The sequence below is a fragment of the Procambarus clarkii genome, chromosome 45, assembly GCF_040958095.1.
Source record: "Procambarus clarkii isolate CNS0578487 chromosome 45, FALCON_Pclarkii_2.0, whole genome shotgun sequence".
In the NCBI taxonomy this organism is placed as follows: domain Eukaryota; kingdom Metazoa; phylum Arthropoda; class Malacostraca; order Decapoda; family Cambaridae; genus Procambarus; species Procambarus clarkii.
Window position 1 is genome coordinate 11,035,580 of NC_091194.1, and position 23,363 is coordinate 11,058,942.

General features: G+C 44.7%; 1 protein-coding gene across 4 annotated transcripts in view; it reads right to left on the reverse strand.

Annotated features, from left to right (window-relative positions):
* Positions 1 to 23,363, reverse strand: part of M6 (neuronal membrane glycoprotein M6) — a 311,681-nt gene that overhangs the window by 283,720 nt on the left and 4,598 nt on the right. For 2 of the 4 annotated variants that reach the window (XM_045761573.2, XM_069301406.1), the window contains exon 1: positions 22,402 to 22,656. The gene's annotated coding sequence lies outside the window, so the exon portion shown is untranslated. Of the gene's footprint in view, positions 1 to 22,401; positions 22,658 to 22,909; positions 23,075 to 23,363 lie in introns of those variants that run through there. The other 2 variants (XM_069301405.1, XM_069301404.1) reach the window with 2 other exon arrangements.

Sequence of the window (23,363 nt, forward strand, 5' to 3'; positions counted from 1 at the left end):
GAGAGAGAGAGAGAGAGAGAGAGAGAGAGAACACAGCAGAGTGCCACTGGACCAGACCACCGGGTCTCAGCAGACCCCTCCCTGTCTACCAAAGCTCTCACCTGTAATGATCTTCTCCCAAGAAGGGAAGTGGGGGAGCATGGACCTATCTTAAAGAACCCCCCCCCCCCGCGGTATGACACGCCTTCAAATGTCTCAAAACAGCTTACTGCAGGAATAGGCTAAATCTAAGATAGACCTAGGCTATGATTTGGGGGCCAAGGCTAGCTCTGATGTTTCCAATAAGGCCTGATGACTGGATCATTCTAAAAAAAGAAACAGAGTCTATGTATAAACTCCTTAGACAGGGCTCTGAAGGGAGCAGGAGCATTGTGGTTGTGACAAAGGGGTTGTGACACTATGCCCCGGGGGGGGGGGGGGTGTTGGAGTGGGGTAGTGGAGGGGGATGACAGTGAGGAAGGCCACACTATACACACACTATCAGGCAACTTCCTCACAACACAACACTTGCCTTTGTCCCGTAATACAGTTCATTACTTGTTAATTGTCTTAATACAACCGTCTTCGGCGCTAAGAGCCTGATCCGGTGTATACTTAGGTTTAATTGCCGTCTTGAACAACCTCGCTTTAAGATGGGAATGGATAAATCATGTTTTGACTAAAAAAGAAAGCATCACCGTATGTTAACTCACAAAAGCCACCTAAGGGAAGATATGGACTCATAGAGTCACACTGGACTCACAAAGTCCCACACGACTCAAAGTCACACAGGACTCAAAGTCATAGTGGACCCACAAAGTCCCACAGGACTCACAAAGTCATAGTGGACCCACAAAGTCCCACAGGACTCACAAAGTCATAGTGGACCCACAAAGTCCCACAGGACTCACAAAGTCATAGTGGACCCACAAAGTCCCACAGGACTCACAAAGTCATAGTGGACCCACAAAGTCCCACAGGACTCACAAAGTCCCACCGGACTCACAAAGCCCCACCAGACTCACAAAGTCCCACCAGACTCAAAGTCCCACCAGACTCACAATGTCCCACCAGACTCACAAAATCCCACCAGACTCACAAAGTCCCACAGGACTCACAAAGTCCCACCAGACTCACAAAGTCCCACCAGACCCACAAAATCCCACCAGACTCACAAAATCCCACCAGACTCACAAAATCCCACCAGACTCACAAAATCCCACCAGTCTCACAAAGTCCCACCGGACTCACAAGTCCAGGTAAGCAACATGCTGGAGAGAAGCTATAGGACCTGCCAGGAGGAAAAGAACACTTACTGTTATCATTCAACGTTTACCGAGGAGAAACATTTATTGTCAAAGTCAACACCAAGTTTTAAACTAACTTGGCCATTCTTTTTTAGGTCATTTTTGCCGTGTCTGGAGAATAGCTTTATTTCCTGTTGATGAAGACAAATATACGAGTACCTTACATGTGCGCTCGCTTCTTTCCCCTGATGCTCCTGTACACCAAGCAGTAAATACGTACTTCGCCGTTAGGTATCTGCTACGAGTTGCATCTTGGGGATGTATATATGTGTGTGTGTGTGTGTATCAACCTAGTTGTATTCACCTTGTTGTGCTTGCGGGGGTTGAGCTCCGGCTCTTTCGGCCCGCCACTCAACTGTCAACCAATCAACTTTTTTCACACACACACACCATGGAGTAGGGGGGGGGGTGAAAAATATTGATCGTGTGTTAGGAAATATTGGTCAGGAGTCAATATATACACCACCGATGGTTAGAAAGGCGGGGTCCAAGAGTTAACAGCTCGATCCTGCAGGTACAAAGGTTAAGTACAAATACTAAAACCCACATTGAGGGAGACGAGACATGGAGAGCAAAGCTGGTAGAGACTGCCAGCCACAAGCACTTCTTGAAACAAACATATTACCTAACCCACGCTAGTAAATGGGAGAGCACCCACCAGCAACACTTATTCTAGACCAGGTGTTCCTCTACCCGTCAGTGTAGGTTCCTGTACCCATCAGCGTAGGTTCCTGTACCCATCAGTGTAGGTACCTGTACCCATCAGTGTAGGTTCCTGTACCCATCAGTGTAGGCACCTGTACCCATCAGTGTAGGTACCTGTACCCATCAGTATAGAAAACCCCTTGAGATCTCACACTAGACACACATCAGCAGACGAACGAGGACAGCACATGCCATTCTGGCAAACGTCCGGTATTCCGTCTGGAATTTGGGCAAAGATGACTTCCGATTAACAAATCCACAAGGGCCGTGACGAGGATTCGAACCTGCGTCCGGGAGCATCCCAGACACTGCCTTAATCGACTGAGCTACGACAGGGTAAAAGGGTTGAAACCGAAGTTCTACTGAACTTACTACTGAGTCATCTCTGTGTGTGATGACTTCCGAGTGCTGTATACATCCTACTTGAGACCAATTATCGAGTACGCTGTCCCGGCATGGCGCCCCGACCTACAGAACAACACAACAAAACTAGAAAAGGTCCAAAAAACATGCAACTAAGCTCGTTCCTGAGCTAAGGGGACGGAGGTATGAAGAAAGACTGGAAGAACTAAACCTCACTACACTGGAGGAAAGGCAAAATGATTGCAGACATGATAATGACTTACAAGATACTAAGGGATATTAACAAAGTAGACATAAAAAGCAAAGTTAGAATCGTGTCCTCTCTTTTTTACTGTTAATTATAACATTACAACGAGAGGACATAATTGGAAACACAGACGAGTCACAGAGATGCCAGAAGGCGCACTCTCAATCTAAGAGTCGTGGATAAGTGGAGCGGACGAGATGAAGAAGTTGTCGAAACCAGTTCGATATAAAGTTGTAAATGGAAATAGATAAGAAAACGAGTGAAAAGGGCCAATGCGTTGAACCAATGATGGTCGAAAGGCGGGGTTTAAGAGCAGAGGCTTGACCCCTGCATGCTCAACCAGGTGAATACACACACACACACACACACACACACACACACACACACACACACAAAAGCTCCCTCCTCCAGGCATTACTAATTAATAACAACAAGTGCGGCTAATGAGGTTCAGATCTCCGGCTAATGTCTAAAATATCTGGAACGAAGCTAAAATATTTGAAATGCAACAATTTTATTCAACTGTTCAAAACAGCACGTCAACAAAAAGTCCACATTAAAATAATATATCTATCTATAAATATATATATATAATATAAATATATATATTATATATATATATATATATATATATATATATATATATATATATATATATATATATATATCTTCACTTGTGGTTTATGCAAGTACAGGCTTATATATATATATATATATATGTCGTACCTAGTAGCCAGAACGCACTTCTCAGCCTACTATGCAAGGCCCGATTTGCCTAATAAGCCAAGTTTTCCTGAATTAATATATTTTCTCTAATTTTTTTCTTATGAAATGATAAAGCTACCCATTTCATTATGTATGAGGTAAAATTTTTTTTTATTGGGGTTAAAATTAACGTAGATATATGATCGAACCTAACCAACCCTACCTAACCTAACCTAACCTATCTTTATAGGTTAGGTTAGGTTAGGTAGCCGAAAAAGTTGGGTTAGGTTAGGTTAGGTAGGTTAGGTAGTCGAAAAACAATTAATTCATGAAAACTTGGCTTATTAGGCAAATCGGGCCTTGCATAGTAGGCTGAGAAGTGCGTTCTGGCTACTAGGTACGACATATATATATATATATATATATATATATATATATATATATATATATATATATATATATATATATATATATGTATATATATATATATATGTATATATATATATATATATATATATATATATATATATATATATATATATATATATATATATATATACACACACACACACATACATACGGAGGTAGTACACCCATAGCGGTCAGAGTACAAGAGAGGGAGACAGTACCCGTGGAATATGTCATTTCTACTTACCTAGGGAGTGGCTGTTACACGACCCCGATAACATCTAACCACTTACCTAGAAAGAAATTCACATAAATGCTGTAATCTATAATGTTCTAATTAAGCAACAACATATATATATATATATATATATATCCACTAGTTCGTATGTTAAAATTACTATAAAATAAGTATACTATGTCACAAATTGAGAGGTAATTTAGAGCCAAACGTTTAACTCAAACTAATAACTTACTGGGAGTGTTTTGTTGTCATGCCTCTAGCCACATTCACGACCTATGTGATGTTTATCCTTTTCACCATTCACCGCCGAAAGGTGAATTGTTAGTATACACAGATTGACTTATGTGGTTTGTTAGTCCCGGGCGTCCAGCCCCCCCGTGTAGAACGGGCGTCTTGATCGGTGTGCAATACAGTGTTGGGTGATGGTATTTGGGGAGTACATTCTCTCCAACACACTCCACGTGGTACAGAGAGCGACAGAGCCTGCCGGGGTTATCTTGAGGTTATCTTGAGATGATTTCGGGGCTTTTAGTGTCCCCGCGGCCCGGTCCTCGACCAGGCCTCCACCCCCAGGAAGCAACCCGTGACAGCTGATTAACTCCCAGGATACCTATTTTACTGCTAGGTAACAGGGGCATAGGGTGAAAGAAACTCTGCCCATTGTTTCTCGCCGGCGCCTGGGATCGAACCCAGGACCACAGGATCACAAGTCCCGCGTGCTGTCCGCTCGGCCGACCGGGTTAATGACAGCATGTGTAGGACAAGCAAGGGCGTCGCCTGGTTCCTGTGGAAGGGATGGAACCTTGTTCCTAAGTATGCACTTTATTAATTAATCATTTTGACACTTTGTGGATATAAGCCATGTTTAATAAGTAGATGGAAAGGGCTTATATTTTTATAGTCTTAATTCATTTAATAGTTGGGCAACTCTGTTGCTCTATGTTGTCGAAATTAATTATTATTGAGACGTCAGCAAGTAGCCTCGCACCTCTCATTATGACTCGTAATGAGTCATAATGTTGATGATGATAATCATACTGTATTATCATCATCATCTTCTGGAGAAAATTACCAGCAAAATTACAGTCAGGCCTTAAATACGAACATCCTGGCGAGGTGGTGTGAAGACGGTGACCCCAAATGTGTGATCCCTTCAAAGATAACGGTGAGCTCTAATGTATGACCCAAGCGAAGATGGAGGTGACCACAGGAGTCTGACCCACCCCGCGAAGACACAAGTGACCCAAGATGAGGTACCTGGAACTTTGCAATTATTCATTCTCGTATTCTTGAAGATATCCTCACAGTGTACCCAAAATTTGCCAGTGCAGGCTACTAAACATATGGCCCCGTATGACTAACCATCCTGCGAGATGGGGACTTGTATTACCACTGCTGCCTTATTCAATCTTGTGTTGATGATATCCTCAAAATGCTTCCAGAGTCTGCCAGCGCAGACTGCCTATCACATGCCTCTGTATGACTAACCATCCTGTGTGATGGGGATTTTTTAGCATCACCTAGTTAGCTTTTTGACACACTGTACTCCACTTCATATAGTCTAGGGTAGCTGCACTAATGCAGATGTACCTCATGTGTTAATAAAAAAAAAAAAAGATGGAAAGGACCCACAGAAGACTGTCGTCCCCGAGCAAGACGGCAAAGGTCTAACATACCAGTCTTGGAGAAGGAGAGACATTCACACGTCTCCGAGCACAAGGCGGGAAGTGACACATCTTTTAACTCAGTGCCCGAGCCATATCGTCTCACACAACAGCAACAACGTCTAACGACGACACACCTGCCACAACATCATGGGGCAAATGGGCCAGGGAAGGTGTTATTGTGTGTTGACGGTGGTGATGTGAGTGATGGAGGGAGGGCGGCAGCTGCTCCCGCCACATTATTAATCACGCGACACATGCACCGATCCTCAACTGTTTCCCGCCGTCACACCTGTGCCTGATTGGCTCCCGCCGCCTGGGGGCCAACTCCTGTCCTCACGTCAGTGCTAACACATGTCAATATGTGAATATTAAAGCGGTTTAATTAAAGGAACAAGACACCCTACACCACGTGCAGGGAGGATATCAACACCCTACACCACGTGCAGGGAGGGTATCTTGAGAAGATTTCGGGGCTTTAGTGTCCCCGCGGCCCGGTCCTCGACCAGGCATCCACCCCCAAGAAGCAGCCCGTGACAGCTGACTAACTCCCAGGTACCTATTTACTGCTAGGTAACAGGGGCATCAGGGGTGAAAGAAACTCTGCCCATTGTTTCTCGCCGGCGACCGGGATCGAACCCGGGCGATCACATATGACGCTCGATGATCGAACACATATGATGACGGGACCACAGGATCACGCGTCCAGTGTTCTGTCCGCTCAGCCACCGGCTCCCAGTGTAGGGTTTATGCCCAGGGAGGACATCAACACTTTACACCACGTGCAGGGAGGTGAAAAATAGATAGAAGTTTTCTCTAGAAGATGTCCACGGTTGTTTCGATAATATTTCTTAATACTCGCTGGGAGGATGTTGAACAGCCGTGGATCTTAGATATTTAAACCTGAAAACACTAGCTACGCCTCTGGTAGCTCCCCAGCAGACTGTGAGTTGTTGTTGTTGTTATTATAGATTCAGCTACTCGGAACAAGTTCCAAGTAGCACGGGCTATGGTGAGCCCGTAGTGGTCTTACCTGGCACAGGAGCGATGCTGTGAGACTGTGAGGTTAGGATACCCCGATGACGCCAGTGCTACTCCGGCCTTTAGCCCCACCCCACCCCCCCAACGGCAGCATCGGTAACGTCTCAGCAAACACCTTGCGAGACCGAGCTTGCGTCTTGAACGCAACACAACCAGGCGTACATGGTTACCCCCAAGACCGTCTTCACTCGTCTTACAACCTAGCCTCACGAAATTGGCAAAAATTCCCGTTTCCTCCGTGGCGAAATTTGATAAATCTCTTCACAGGAATAAACCTTTATTCAGTGATGGCGTGAATTACCACAGACTTGTGTGATCAATGCATGGCAAAGTTCAACCAGAGGTCCAGGGAAACACAGTGCTTAGAGACTAATTACAACATTTACTAAAGGATAGTACACAAATCCTAAACATTAATTTTGTAAGCGCTAGCCTCGTCCACTGTTAAACCCAACGGCCACTCTCGGCTCTGCTCAGATTAACGTTACTCTAACTGAGACTATTCTAGCAGCTGTGATATTCTCTCTCCGCACGAATTTATACTTTCTCCAGAAATTATGAGGCTTGAAAATAAAATCTTACTTTAAATTTTATCATAAAAGATTCACTGTTCACTGATTCATTTTATCATAAAAGATTCACAATAATCCCTTATTAGCACTAGACCATCACCCGTTGTGCGAATATATATATATATATATATATATATATATATATATATATATATATATATATATATATATATATATAATGTTTGTTGGTATTGCACTCACATATATATATATATATATATATATATATATATATATATATATATATCCAAGTACTCCCTAATACATGAATAACTATAATGTAATGCCGTAACAGTCCATTAAAGAAACTTCTACTCAAAGAGTAATGGAGTGGGAAAGTTACTTAGCAAGAACAGCTGATTTATTCAACAGGTGCGTTGTTTCTCTCAGGTCAGTGCACAGCTGCTGCTGCTTCCATGAGGTCACTCATCCTCCAGCTGACTTGTGAAGTCAGATGTGTCTCCTAGCCTCGTCTCCACCTCTCCTGTAGCCTCGTCTCCACCCATCATGTAGCCTCGTCTCCACCTCTCCTGTAGCCTCGTCTCCAGCCATCATGTAGTCTCGTCTCCAGCCCTCATGTAGCCTCGTCTCCATCCATCATGTAGCCTCGTCTGCACCCATCATGTAGCCTCGTCTCCACCCATCATGTAGCCTCGTCTCCACCTCTCATGTAGCCTCGTCTCCACCTCTCATGTAGCCTCGTCTCCACCCATCATGTAGCCTCGTCTCCACCTCTCATGTAGCCTCGTCTCCACCTCTCATGTAGCCTCGTCTCCACCCATCATGTAGCCTCGTCTCCACCTCTCATGTAGCCTCGTCTCCACCCATCATGTAGCCTCGTCTCCACCTCTCATGTAGCCTCGTCTCCACCCATCATGTAGCCTCGTCTCCACCCATCATGTAGCCTCGTCTCCACCTCTCATGTAGCCTCGTCTCCACCTCTCATGTAGCCTCGTCTCCACCTCTCCTGTAGCCTCGTCTCCACCTCTCCTGTAGCCTCGTCTCCACCTCTCCTGTAGCCTCGTCTCCACCCATCATGTAGCCTCGTCTCCACCCATCATGTAGCCTCGTCTCCACCTCTCCTGTAGCCTCGTCTCCACCCATCATGTAGCCTCGTCTCCAGCCATCATGTAGCCTCGTCTCCAGCCATCATGTAGCCTCGTCTCCAGCCATCATGTAGCCTCGTCTCCACCCATCATGTAGCCTCGTCTCCACCTCTCATGTAGCCTCGTCTCCAGCCATCATGTAGCCTCGTCTCCAGCCATCATGTAGCCTCGTCTCCACCCATCATGTAGCCTCGTCTCCACCTCTCATGTAGCCTCGTCTCCACCTCTCATGTAGCCTCGTCTCCACCCATCATGTAGCCTCGTTTCCACCCATCATGTAGCCTCGTCTCCACCTCTCCTGTAGCCTCGTCTCCACCCATCATGTAGCCTCGTCTCCACCCATCATGTAGCCTCGTCTCCAGCCCTCCTGTAGCCTCGTCTCCAGCCCTCATGTAGCCTCGTCTCCACCCATCATGTAGCCTCGTCTCCACCCATCATGTAGCCTCGTCTCCACCCATCATGTAGCCTCGTCTCCACCCATCATGTAGCCTCGTCTCCACCCATCATGTAGCCTCGTCTCCACCCATCATGTAGCCTCGTCTCCACCTCTCATGTAGCCTCGTCTCCACCTCTCATGTAGCCTCGTCTCCACCTCTCATGTAGCCTCGTCTCCACCTCTCATGTAGCCTCGTCTCCACCTCTCATGTAGCCTCGTCTCCACCTCTCATGTAGCCTCGTCTCCACCCATCATGTAGCCTCGTCTCCACCCATCATGTAGCCTCGTCTCCACCCATCATGTAGACTCAGCCTCGCCGCTGGTCTCTCACTAGCGCTCGCCCTCCCAGCGAAGTTCTCAATAGGTTCGTTCCTGAGGGAGAGCAACAGGGGGGCTCGTTGATGAGGTGCTCGACCGCCCCGAGTTGTCCTGGACTCTGGGCGAGGACGCCTGGCTTCACTGGCCCCAAAGGCGCCTACCTCCACCCCTGTAGTTTGCGAGAGGCGTCGTCCTCACGGATAGACTACAATTTGAGTCACACGACCACTGTCTCTACTGGTTGGTCCGCCACTTATCACTTGTACCATCACCGTAGATTAACGTCCTTTTGGCATGAGAGGTTATGGACTCACAGTAATCACTGGCCTTGCTCCACGGCGTAAATGTTCTGTCACTGTCATTAACCTCTCCCAACAGTGGCTCTCAGTGCACCATCACTGGACCGTCTTACCGACTAACCTGTCAAGTGGGCATTGGTCCGGACACCTGGCGCCTGACTCCCACTCTTCGTCTTCGTCTGCAGTAGCGTGTGTGAGTGTGTAAGTGACTAACATTGGCTGGTAATTTGTGAGTTAAGTCTCCGGATATTAGAGACAGAGTAATTAGGACTTAAATGATGTTTGTTGCCGCCGGAGGCGGCTAGTTTATTGTTCACCCAATGCTCATTCTGAGAGCGGTAGCGCAAAAAAGGAGTGCACAAAAGGTTTTCATCAGACCTCAACGGAGATTATTACATTAACAATGTCATCTATCCTTCACACTTTATAATTACAATGTCAGCTAGTTACAGAGAATGTTCCATTTCAATAGCTATATATTTACAGTTAATCATTATATATTAATTGTAGGTCTTATCGTTACTACATAATTGTTTGAGCTATGGAGATATTACAGGGACGTAGGGGAGCGGCAGGGGCTCTGGGAATGCTGACCAAGGATGATGACCATCATTCCCAGAGCTCTGGGAATGATGACCAGGAGGGGGCTCTGGGAACACTAATGAACGCTGGGTCCTCGATGTAATACCTGGCGGGCGCCTTTGTCAATCATCACCACCACATTTCACCATCGAGCGGGAAGTAAGGTGACGCTTAGTGAGAATGATCCCAAGTGATCATGCACTCTCCAGTACCGTAGAATGAGTTAAAAGCTTGAGGTACCGGGGACCGGTGATGGTACTGGAGGACGGTGACGGAACCTGTGGCGAGATTCAGGATTCAGAATCAGATTCAGGACCAGAGAATCTGGAAGCACGAAAGATTATGAACTGAAACACCAGAGGTTCTTGAAGCACAAAGGGCTCTGGAAGCCCCCCAAGGGTTCTGGAAGCACCAGATGTTCTGAAAGCATATCCAGAGTTTCTGGAAGCAGCGAGAGTTTTGGAAGCGCCGAGGCTTCCGTTATTTCTAGGACGGATCAAGCGAGCTAATAAAGAAAAGAGCACCAACACGAAAAACAAAAGTCAATTACAAAACAAATGAAACAAATACAAATTGGCTAAAGGACGACGGCAATCATAAAAGGATGTGAAAATGCGACACAAAAGGAACGGAATTAACACGAAAAGTGCCAAAGGAAGAGGAAGAGGAATCCATTATCGATATAGGTCAGGGTGAGTGGGCGGACGGGAGCTGAGAGACGAACACAGGATGAAAGAGGACCGGAAATTGGAAGGAAGGGTGAGGAATAAACGGAGAAGAGAGAGAGAGACGGAGAGGACGAGAAGGGGTGGTGGAAGGCGAGCTGCAAGAAGTGGGTCAATCTGGGATGAATTCGTGATAGTGGGCCCCGGCTGATATGTGGGCGTGTATATAGGTTCAGTGGCTCAGGTGCGGCCCAGCCCATCAGGAGAAGGGGGTATGGGGTGAGTGATCAGAGAGGAGGGGGGGGACACTGGGGGGCTCTGGGAGCAGTCATCAAGACTAGGCTCTGATGAACACTGATAAGAAGGCGCTCTGAGCTCTGGGAACCTTAATCAGAAGGGGCTCTAAGAATAATCATCAGGAGTTTCATGCATGTTTCCTTTTTTCTATATTCTTCATAAAAATGGTTCCATCCACACACATGCATTATTATGTGTCAAAAGTATAAACAAAGGAAAAAATTTCAGAGTTGGTGTGTGACGTATTGCACAAAGGCATATTGGATGGCAGTACTAAATGCAGTTCTTGCTGTGGGTGGCAAGAACTGCATTTAGTACTGCCCTATAGGCATAGAGTATACGTCAAAATGCGACGTTCTACTATGAGTCCAGGTTGCTAGAGTCCCGCTCTGCTCTTTATAGCCTTTTAAATGTCTCGAGAGCTCTCAGGAATCCAGCACAGCTCACAAGAGCTTCAGAATTTTCCAGGTCTGGTATAAAATGTTTGGAGAACTCCGCCTACCTCGTAAAAAAAAGACCTTTGACAGCGTTCGCAAATGGTCTAATGAGCCCCACGGTATCATACGTCCCGGCTCTGGTGGCGCGAGATGAGGAGCTGAGAGGAGATGCGAGAGGTAAGAAGCGAGGAAGAGAAGTGGAAGAAAGGTGGAGGAGGAGAGAGAGCAGACTGGGGTGGGAGAACAAGATGGAATAGAATGAGAGACAGAGGAGGAAAGAAGTTCACGAAAGAGGTCGAGATTCAAGATAAGCAGGATAGGAAGAGATGATGTAGCTAAGCAAGGGAGAGAAGAGAAAGTGAGAGATGGGGAGAGTAGAGAAAAGGAGAGATGGGGGAGGAGAGGGAAAAATTTGACACAAGAGAAAGAAGAAGAGAAGGCCACAAGGGGAGAAAGAGAGGGGGAGAGAGCAAGGGCGAACACGGACCTCATAAAAGGTAACGAGATTGTAACTCACTCCCAGGTCCCTCCCCCTCCTTACGGCACTCCCCCACCCCCCAGACCCCACCATCACGTCACTCCCCCTACCCCCCCCCGACCCCACCATCACGTCACTTCCCCTCCCCCCAAACCCCTCCATCACGTCACTCCCCCTACCCGCCCCCCCAGACCCCACCATCACGTCACTCCCCCTCCCCCCAGATCCCACCATTACGTCACTCCCCCTCCCCCCAGACCCCCTTACGCCCCCCCCCCCTCACTCCCCTAGTGTAAGAGTCCAGATGGAATCTACTTTGTGCAAAGAACAAGTTAGAACATTGTGAAGAACTGTTGTTTTATATAGAGCTGTGTACCGTGGAGTTGGCGTAGAGTAGAGTAGATTTGGTGTTGCGTAGAGTTGGTGTAGATTAGAGTTAGTGTAGAGTAAAGCTGGTGTAGCATAGAGCTTCTGTAGAGTATTTATTTATTTTTATTTATTTATTTATATATATACAAGAAGGTACATTGGTTTTATGAGAGTACATAGATAGCACTGATGTTTTTACCTGCTTGTAAAGCCGCTAACACGCATAGCGTTTCGGGCAGGTCCTTAATCTAACATATCTTTTGAAGTAGGTAATTTCTAGCAAAATTGAAAACACTTTAACAGGTACAGTGTTGAGAAAATTTGACAAAGATTCGTAGGTATAATAAAGTAAAATTTGAGGATTGTCAACAGGAACATCGCAGCATAATTTGAGGATTGTCAACAGGTACATAATTTATAATTTGAGGATTATTTCAAGGTATAATGCAGTATAATATGCGTTCAATATAACAACCATGATATAAGATGATAGCAATGATTACAATGGTGAGGTTGTATCGCTTAGGTACATATATTGGGGGATTGGGTAGCACTATATACAATGTGACGAGTTTAAAGCACTAGGTAGGAAACTATAAAGATGAAATTAGGTACTTTTTGTTTTATTTATGAATAAGGCTGATACCTGATCAACCAGGCTGTGATTCGTACGTCAGACTGCGAGCAGCCGAGTCCAACAGCCTGGTTGATCAGTCCAGGAACCAGGCCTGGTCGACGACCGGGCCGCGGGGACGCTGAGCCCCGGAAGCACCTCAAGGTAAGGCAAAAGTTGGACAGCTTTTTCAATTTGTTAGGGAGTGAATTCCATAGACCAGGTCCCTTTATTTGCATAGAGTGTTTACACAGAATAAGTTTGTCTCTGGGGGATAACAAAGAGATATTTATTTCTGGTGTGGTGATTATGGGTTCTGTTACATCTGTCCAGGAGCAGTTTCAGAACAGAACAGTTTCAGAACATTTCTCAATCGACTTGAGAATGGTCCAGGACGGACCGAAACGTGGTCGTCCCTTCACCTTCTAGTGTGTGGTCTGGTCAACATACTTTAGCCACGTTATTGTGACTCATCGCCTTCAGAACAGGGTTTGCATTTAAGAACAGGGTTTAGTAAAAATAAATGACACAAGAGAATGTGTGGAGTGAGGGTATGTTTAGGGATTTAAACAGGGGGGGGTGAGTGTTGTCTGAAAGCAGAGTTTGTTATTGTTCTGATAGCAGATTTTTGCTGGGTGATAATGGGCTTGAGGTGGTTTGCAGTGGTTGACCCCCCCTGCACAGATACCATATGTAAGATAGGGATAGACTACCCTCAGGTCTCTCACCCTGTCCATGGAGGACAGAAGAATGTGTATGTATGCTGGTTAGCATTGTAAATGTGTGGCCACGTCTGTGGTAGAGAGAAAAACAACTCCTTTTACCTATATAACTCCCTCCACTAAACCTTCCCTCTGCCGTCACTTCCCTTTCGTCACTCTCCCTCCCCTTTCCATCATGCTCCCGCTGCCCAGTCACTTGGACTGGACGGTAGAGCGACGGTCTAAATTCATGCAGGTCGGCGTTCAATCCCCGACCGTCCAAGTGGTTGGGCACCATTCCTTCCCTCAGTCCCATCCCAAATCCTTATCCTGACTCCTTCCAAGTGCTAAATAGTCGTAATAGCTCGGCGCTTTCCCCTGATAATTCTCTCCCCCTCCCTCTCCCTCCCGCCCATTTTCGTCACTACACTTCCCCCTTAAGCGCCCGTGTCCGTCACTCTACCCCCACTCTCCCCTGACCGTCCCCTTCCCGTCACTCCCCTTCCCCCCCTTCCCGCCACTCTCCCTTCACAAGAAAAGTTCAAACGTAATCATTTGTGAAACATTTGTAAAATGTTTGCCTTGATGAACTGGGGATTTAGAGAGCAAATTAACGAGCACCTGGTCATTGTTTACGAGTGACGACTACGGAGGTAATATATATATATATATATATATATATATATATATATATATATATATATATATATATATATATATATATATATATATATAATTCCTTAGACTGGACAATAAAAAAAATCTGAAAAGTTTTTAGTCGCCTAAACAGACGATCTGCTATTCAACAAAATGGTTGAAGGGATTCTTAAAGACCTGCTGCATGGGTGACAGCTTCTCCCCAGGTATCAACCTACCCTGGCTTTGCGCCCTGGTGAGGCCACTCCAGACCGACAACCAGAGCGCAACTCCATAGTCTCCTGAGACTGATGGATGTCTCAGACGTCGTCTCTAAGAATCCTTTCAACCATTTTGTTCTCTTTCACCATAAAAAATAGTAAGATACAAATATAATAATAATATATAAATTTATTATTCTGCGGCTCAAAACTCCCATGGGCAGATGAGATCATTTTTTTTTTTACAAAATTATTGCTACTTCGCTCCATCCTCCTAAACTGAAAGTACTCACAGTAACTCTATGGTGGAAAGTACCAAGAAAGTACTATGTTATGATGGACCTCCAAAAAGTTGACTTTTGTACTATTGAATGTGGACAAACCAGAAACTTTTTTTTTATCCGCAATATAAAGACCTAGGTTAGGTTAGGTCTTAACCTAACCTAGCCTCTCCTAGCAATTCTAGGCCTAGTACATGCTATCTTAGGCCTAATATAGTACATATATGCACAATACTAGACCTAGGTCGGACACATACAGCCCCGCTCCTGTGCCAGGTAAGTCCACTACGGGCTCACCATAGCCCGTGCTACTTGGTACTTTTTGTTCCATGTAGCTGAATCTAAAACAACAACAACAACAACTAGACCTAGGAATATTTAGTAAATAAAATATTTAAGTAAAAATAAACCTATAAACCTAGGAATATTTAAGTAAATAAAATATTTAAGTAAAAATAAACCTATAAAGTTTATTTTTTTCCTGGACATAATTTGCACAAACTACCACAAACTAGTTACAGACGTACAATATGCAAATCAGTATTTATAATAACTAAACACATTCACTTTACATGCAAATTCAACAAGAATAAAAGCCTACTCGTCAATTTCCATACTTAGCTGTTACTTATTAACTCCTAAACTACACTAGCAGACTCAAGATGCTAAATGCCCTGCTGAAATTGCTCTTTATTCGTCTGGTATGCAAATTCGCGTATGTAAATGACCATAGATTACTTCAAATTCATGTGAACAGCCTCGTTCATAACAGGTGCACAATAGACTACCGTTCACAGGATGAGTACAGGGTGCACAATAAATCACCGCTCACGGGATAAGTATAGGGTGCACAATAAACCACCGGTCATGGGATAAGTATAGGGTGCACAATAAACTACCACTCACAGAATGAGTATGGAGTGCACAATAAACCACCGCTCACAGGATGAGTATGGAGTGCACAATAAACCACCGCTCACAGGATGAGTATGGGGTTCACAATAAACTACAGTTCACGGGATAAGTATAGGGTGCACAATAACCTATCATTGACAGGATGAGAACGAGATGCACAATAATCTATCACTCATAGGATGGCCCCTCAGTAAACTACCGCTCACAGGACGGGCCCTCAGTAAACTACCGCTCACAGGACGGGCCCTCAGTAAACTACCGCTCACAGGATAAGAGGGCACAGTAAACCAGGAGGAGCCGCTGAGGGCAGCAGTAGAGACGACGTGCAGCGTGTTATAAACATGAACACCCCCCCCCCCTCTGGCATGAGTTTGGTTCCCTGGAACAATAACTGGCGCTGTGAGCACCGCCGGGCAGCTTCTGAGGTCTCCTGGCCTGCCCTCCCCAACCACCTCTACGCTCTGCACTCACTCTTTAACGATAATATCATGCAGACAACCCACTTTAGGACCAACGGCCACATTAGCCTGGTGCGGGCGCCGTCTGGTCGTGACGACTGTCAACACGGCCAGTCACATCACCGCCCTCGGACTCTGCTCTTGGGTCAACCACTGACCCTCACTGACCTTCCCAGCGCACCCCACAGCATTACCCCAGAGCCTGGGACCTTAGACGGAGCGTCTCGAAGTTCATCATGAACGCAGCCCGTTCTCGCCAGCGTTCCCAACGTCAAGAAAATGTCGTTCTAAAGTGCTTATAGCTTATCCTACAGAGGACCCCACGAACAGAAAACGGGAGAATGTCCATTTCGCGAGCCGCTATCATTTTTGGTCTTAGGTTAAGTATGCGTGAGATTAAGCTGTATTAGGAGGACGGGCTGCAGCCCCCCATGGCCAGCCAGCGACTGCCCCTCCGACTACTCCCGCCAAGATGTTAAAAATGACGTAATTCATTCTTGTCATACGTACGCCAAAGCTGGCCACTGGGCGCAAGATCTTACCTCTAAACATGCCCAGTGCAAGAGGATTCATGTACTGAGCAGCGAGAGGAGAGGCTATGGGCTACCGTCACAGAGAACACCGCCCCGAGGAGAGTTCACGTGTGCCTCATGTTCTATCCAAAACAATTTGGGATAGAAACAAAAAACGAAAATTTTCTGACAATTTTATCCTGTGTATTAAGTAATGCTGAAGGAGGCATTGTGTTTTGGTTCTGTCTTCGTACTTCTATTGTTCTTCCTCTCCCTCCTCCTATTTTTTTTATTTTACTTCTCTGCATCATAATCCCTTTCCATCTGATTCTACTCCTCCTCTTCTGTTCCTCTAATTTTAATCTTCTTCTTCCATCTTCTATTTATCTATTCTCCCTTCTCCACCTCCTCTTCTATTAGTCCTTCCCTTCCTCTCATTCATCATCCACCTCCTACTTTTCCCTGCTCTTCTTCCTCTTGCTCCACCACAAATAAATCTTCCCTCCGTGACATATTGCCCTCACAGTTGCAGCAAGTGAGAATCCCACATTATCTTCTATTGTTTTGTTACTGCATGTCTGTTTATTGGTCTGTGTGCTAGCTTGTGTGTCTAGGTGAGCCTGTCTGTCTTGCCTGCCTGCCAGCCTGCCTGTCCTGTCAGCCTGCCTGTCCTGTCAGCCTTTCCTGTCAGCCTGCCTGTGCTGCCAGCCTGCCTGTCCTGCCAACCTGTCGTTTCTTGTCAGGGCGCCACCAGGGCACGCGTCGTACTGGGTACAGGGTCAGACAGTCCCCGTACCTTGCTCTATTTTCTTTATTGAACTAGATCTGTACCCCGGAGCTATTTGTCTCTCCCCTCCTCTGTCGCCATCATCACTACTGTGTCGCCCTCCAACCTGTCCTCCTACAAAGAACGTCGCGTTTCGCTCGTATGCGTTACACAAAGTCAAAAATTGTCGTACTAGAAAAGGGAAGCGGCTGGCGAAAGTGACGTACTGCCCCGTTTTCTGTTTTGGGTCCTCCTGGTAGGTTAGGAGACGACACCTTATATTGACCGGTTTTTTTGACATTGTGACACCTTAGGAGATCGGGCTGATCCATCATCACTACTTATAGCTTAGTAATTAATATGGATGTGTACTTTTGGCTTAGTATAATTATAGCCTAGTGTACTTATACTCTAGTGTACCTTACGTACACTAGGCTACAAGTGGCTCAGGAATCTGTACAAGGGTTGATTGACAGTTGAGAGGCGGGGGCCGAAGCTCACCCCCAACAAGCACAATTAGGTGAATACTAGGCTATAAGTACACTAAACTATAGGCACATTAGGCTGTTAAGTACATTAGGCTATAAGTACACAAGGCTATAATTATGCTAAGCTCTAAGTACACCTGACCATATTAAGCACTAAACTACATGTACACTAGACAATAAGTACACTAAGCTATAAATGCACTAGGCTATAAGTACACTTATAGCCTAGTATATAAATACACCAGACAATAGTAAGTAATTATCAATAGAAGGCACCAAACCGGGAAGGCTATGTAGCACACCAGACAATAAGTACACTAAATAAATATAAATACACTAGACAATAAATACACTAGCCTATAAGTACACCAGATTATAACTACACTAGGCTATATAATTATACTAAGCTATAAATACACATAGCTTAAATGTAATTATAGCCTTAAGTACACTAGGCTCTTAAGTACACTAAACCAGGTAATTCTACTATTATAGGTTAAGTAATAATTGTAATTACGAAGCAATAAGATGCTTATCTTAAGATACTAACAAGGTTAGGTAAGGTCGGTGTTTTCTATGAATCTTTTTAAGGGTATCTATTATGTTTAGTATATCACCTATGCACGTAGTTAATAAGTCAATATTGACTTTACGAATTTGCGAGAACGGGTTGCATTCTAAACTGCGGGTCCTGACCCCCATCAATGGCTCGCAAAATAAATATGTCGCGACAATTAAAACAAAAATCCCACACCAAAATAAGCAAGGTCAGAGCAACAATCTCATCACACTCATCACTCATCATTGCAGTTGATGAGGCGTCTTGCCAGGCGATTGTTGCTGCATCTTGGTCGTTGTTCATTTACACTCACGAATGATTTTGAGCAATGGAATGTCATCTTTATTTTGGGTTGAGGTTAAACGGTGGAGTTCCACTTTTTAAGTAAAAAGTGTGATCTTGATCCTATATTTTACCTTTCGCTACTACTGACTTGTGTGAATTAGGATCTATTTGCGAGAACTAGGATTTATGTGTGAATTAGGATTTATTTGCGTGAACTAGGATGTGTGTGAACTAGGATTTATCTGTGAACTAGGATTTATCTGTGTGAACTAGGATTTATTTGCGTGAACTAGAATTTATCTACGTGAACTAGGATTTATCTGTGTGAACTAGGATTTATTTGTGTGAAGTAGGATTTATCTGTGTGAACTAGGATTTATCTATGTGAACTAGGATTTATATGTGAAGTAGGATTTATATGTGAACTAGGATTTATCTGTGTGAACTAGGATTTATCTGCGTGAACTAGGATTTATTTGCGTGAACACAACAAGAACAGCAGTTCTTGCTGTGGGTCGCAGTACAAAATGCAGTTCTTGCTGTGGGTCGCAGTACAAAATGCAGTTCTTGCTGTGGGTCGCAGTACAAAATGCAGTTCTTGCTGTGGGTCGCAGAACTACATGCAGTTCTTGCTGTGGGTCGCAGAACTACATGCAGTTATTGCTGTGGGTCGCAGAACTACATGCAGTTCTTGCTGTGGGTCGCAGTACAAAATGCAGTTCTTGCTGTGGGTCGCAGTACAAAATGCAGTTCTTGCTATGGGTCGCAGTACAAAATGCAGTTCTTGCTGTGGGTCGCAGAACTACATGCAGTTCTTGCTGTGGGTCGCAGAACTACATGCAGTTCTTGCTGTGGGTCGCAGAACTACATGCAGTTCTTGCTGTGGGTCGCAGAACTACATGCAGTTCTTGCTGTGGGTCGCAGAACTACATGCAGTTCTTGCTGTGGGTCGCAGAACTACATGCAGTTCTTGCTGTGGGTCGCAGAACTACATGCAGTTCTTGCTGTGGGTCGCAGAACTACATGCAGTTCTTGCTGTGGGTCGCAGAACTACATGCAGTTCTTGCTGTGGGTCGCAGAACTACATGCAGTTCTTGCTGTGGGTCGCAGAACTACATGCAGTTCTTGCTGTGGGTCGCAGTGTAAAAAAAAATACAAAATAATTCCTCTGAGCTTCAGGGGAATTAGTGGTCGCCCGGTAGTGCACTAGATTATAAGTACACTAGGCTATAAGTTCACTTGGCCATAGGCACACCTGGTAGTAAATTGGATTGTAAATGCATTAGATTGTAAGTACACTAGATGTAAATACACTAGGCTCTATGAACATCAGGTAGTAAATTGGATTGTAAATCCACTAGATTGTAAGTATACTAGATGTAAATAACCTAGATGTAAATACACTAGGCTCTATGAACACCAGGTAGTGCACTAGACTATTAAGTACAAAACGAGGGGTTCTAAACATTTTTACGATTACAGACCCCCAATGGATTATCCCAAGATGTCCCGATATACCCCCTTCACGAACCGCACTGTGGGAATCACCGCCACCAATCCAACATGTACCACAAGACGTTAATAGCTTGGTGTTTGACTTTACATATGCACACCTAGGAACAGAATGAATGAATTATCACGGGAAAGCACAAAGCCATTACTACTGTATAGCACTTGGAAGGCGGGTCAGGATAAGGATTTGGGATGGGACGGGGGAAAGGAATAGTGCCCAAACCTAGGAATAGAACAGTTCACAGAAAATCAATTGATCATATTATCATACAACTCGTATTTAATGGGAGATCGAACCCCCATACCCATATTATTTCAACCCACCAACAAATGAAAACAAAGGGCTGTAAGTTCACAACATGTAAGTTAAATACTGACTTACTCATATATACATAAGTCAGTATTTGACTTATAGTCCACCTAGCCATGTTCGAGGCTATGGTTCGAATCATATGCTTCGTTCACCTTGAGTCTGTAGTGCAAACACTCCATATAAATCACTATAAACAAAACACCTCACCTAATCTAGCCTAGACCTAAATATACACAAAACCACAATACATAATAATAATATTAATTTACATTTCAGAAAAAAAGTTTGTTATTAAACAGTATGGAAGATTCATCCTGTCAGTTGGTGGTCTGCTGTGTACTTACTTATTCAAAACTAAGTAAGTCAGTACTTGACTTACAGCTTGGGCTCTAGGATGGATTTGCATTATTATTTATTTGCATTTTATCCATCTCCCTCATAGGTTGTATGGATTCCCTCCCCCCCCCTTGTTAAGAACCATAGTACAAAATACAATATCCTACATATTTATGGGTACTGTTGCAAAGTAGTCGACATTTTCGACTTACGATCGGGAATCCCGCGTTCGATCCCACGGGCGGAACAAATATTGTTGGACACATTTCCTTTCACCTCATACCTATGTTCACCTAACAGTAAAAAGGGGTCCCTGGGAGTTAGGCAACTGTTGAGAGTTGCATCCAAGGAAAGGTCAGTAGTTCGACCTTGGGGAGGGGGGGGAGGGGATCTCGATATAAATCTAAGCACAGGTTTCCTGTCCCCAGCTACGATAATTAATTACACTGTCTCGTAGCCTCCAGAAAACCCTTTCATATAAGCTAATGCAAGATTTTTTAGGGGGGGGGTAATTTCTAAACATTCAGGAGCAGCACAAATATTTCATTCATAATTTCATCTTATCTAAAATTCTACACCAAATATCCATATATCTACATATTGCCATGTCATTTTTTTCTTACCAGAGAAAACAAAGTTAAACAGCACGAACCACCGGCACCCCTAACAAGGCTGTTAGTTCACGGGATGGTTTAGCACGAGGCCCCACAAGGTGTGAAGGATAGATAAAATTGTTTATGTAATAATCTAAGATGAAGTCTGATAAAGACCTTTTGTGCCCTCTGTAATGCTTTTGCGCTACCGCTCACAGGATGAGTATGGGGTGCACAATAAACTAGCCGCCTTCGGCGGCAACAATCAGGCCACACAAGGCGCGCAATTGAAAAGACATGCTATTATAATCTTCTAATAAATGTACAAACTCTTATTACTCTGAAAGATATCATTGGTAACATTGTTCGCCATGTTTATTACGTAATTAAACAATAATTTTGTTCAATTAGTGTTCAGTGTTTGCCAATCATTATTTAAATTCGTATATGTCTACCGGTATGTTTATATCATACCAAAATGTATAAGTACTTATGTTGTGCTTCAGCTACTGGACCAATTATGTACCTTTAATTCTTCCAATGCCGCTGATATATATATATATATATATATATATATATATATATATATATATATATATATATATATATATATATATATATATATATATATATATATAGGCAATGGGTCTAGCTTGGCCTAGGATGCACAGCCTAACATAGGCATCAAATGAAATACCTGTAATTCTGTCACTGTGGGTCAAGAGGGTGTGACCTGACCTGAAATCACCAACCACACTACACCTGTCTTGTCTAGTGTTCTACAAGCATAATTACAAGTGCCTTCCTGACGCTGCAAAAAGAAAATAGGCCGAATTACAAACCACAAATGATTGAGGCAAATGTTCATACCTCAGCACACGATGAAGATATACAGTAATATCAGTGTAAACACGCTACAGTGGTCACAATAACGAAGATACTCATACAGTAATAATACAGTATTACATACAGTAAAGATACAGTAATACTCACTTGTTGAAAAGATGAGCTAAGTCCGTGTAGCAGAAGTGGCGTCGGTATTCCCCGCCTGGAACAAATCACCGCCACTGAGGTAAATAAACCCTCGGAACCACTAACCTAACACCTGAGCCATCTCGCACTACTATATTGCTCTGCGATAGGGAGCACACACACTGGGTCAAGTGGGCACACGCACTCACACACTCACACACACACGCGCGCGTGCACCGTGGCCGCACTACCGCCACACACACTGCCGCCTGCCACACTGAACCATCACTCCAACTTTCAGGCAGTCTCCCTCGCTTGTCTCGACGCCGCCCATTGGCTGCGCCGCCGACCAATCACCTCCCCTCCCGCCAAAAACTGACCGGATGGAAATTATCGATAATTCAAAATAAACTGTTGAAAATTAAGCAACAAAGGGGGATCCTCAATAATGCTGGTGAGATAAATGGAGTGTGGGATAAATCAGGTGATAACGGGAACATGACTGTGGGAGAGGCGGGAGGATACTAACCTTAGGTATAAGGGTGTGTGTGTGTGGGCGTGGCGGGCGTGGCCTGGGGGGGTGTCCCGTGATGTGTGACGCCCGCGCCCGACTGCTGTTATGCCATCCTTCTCACCCATTATGCCGCCCGTGATGGCGGAACGCCGCCCACACGGGGAGAGAGGGATCACTCAGCTGAAATACAAGTCGAGGTTAAGAGATGCTGATCATGCGAGAGTCTAGCAGCAACTGACGCGACTTGTTTTCCGCTGATTTGTCATTTATGCTGAGACTGTGTGATGGCTCGGAGATGATTGGTCAATACTACGTGTGTGTGTGTGTGTGTGTGTGTATACTTGCCTAACAGTGACTACGGGGACGTGAAGTCAAGCTCTGTGTGCTCCGCCTATGTTTACTGATGAACAAGTTAATATCATATACTGTATGGCATTGAATTTATGGATGGAGTTGATTTCCGCAAATT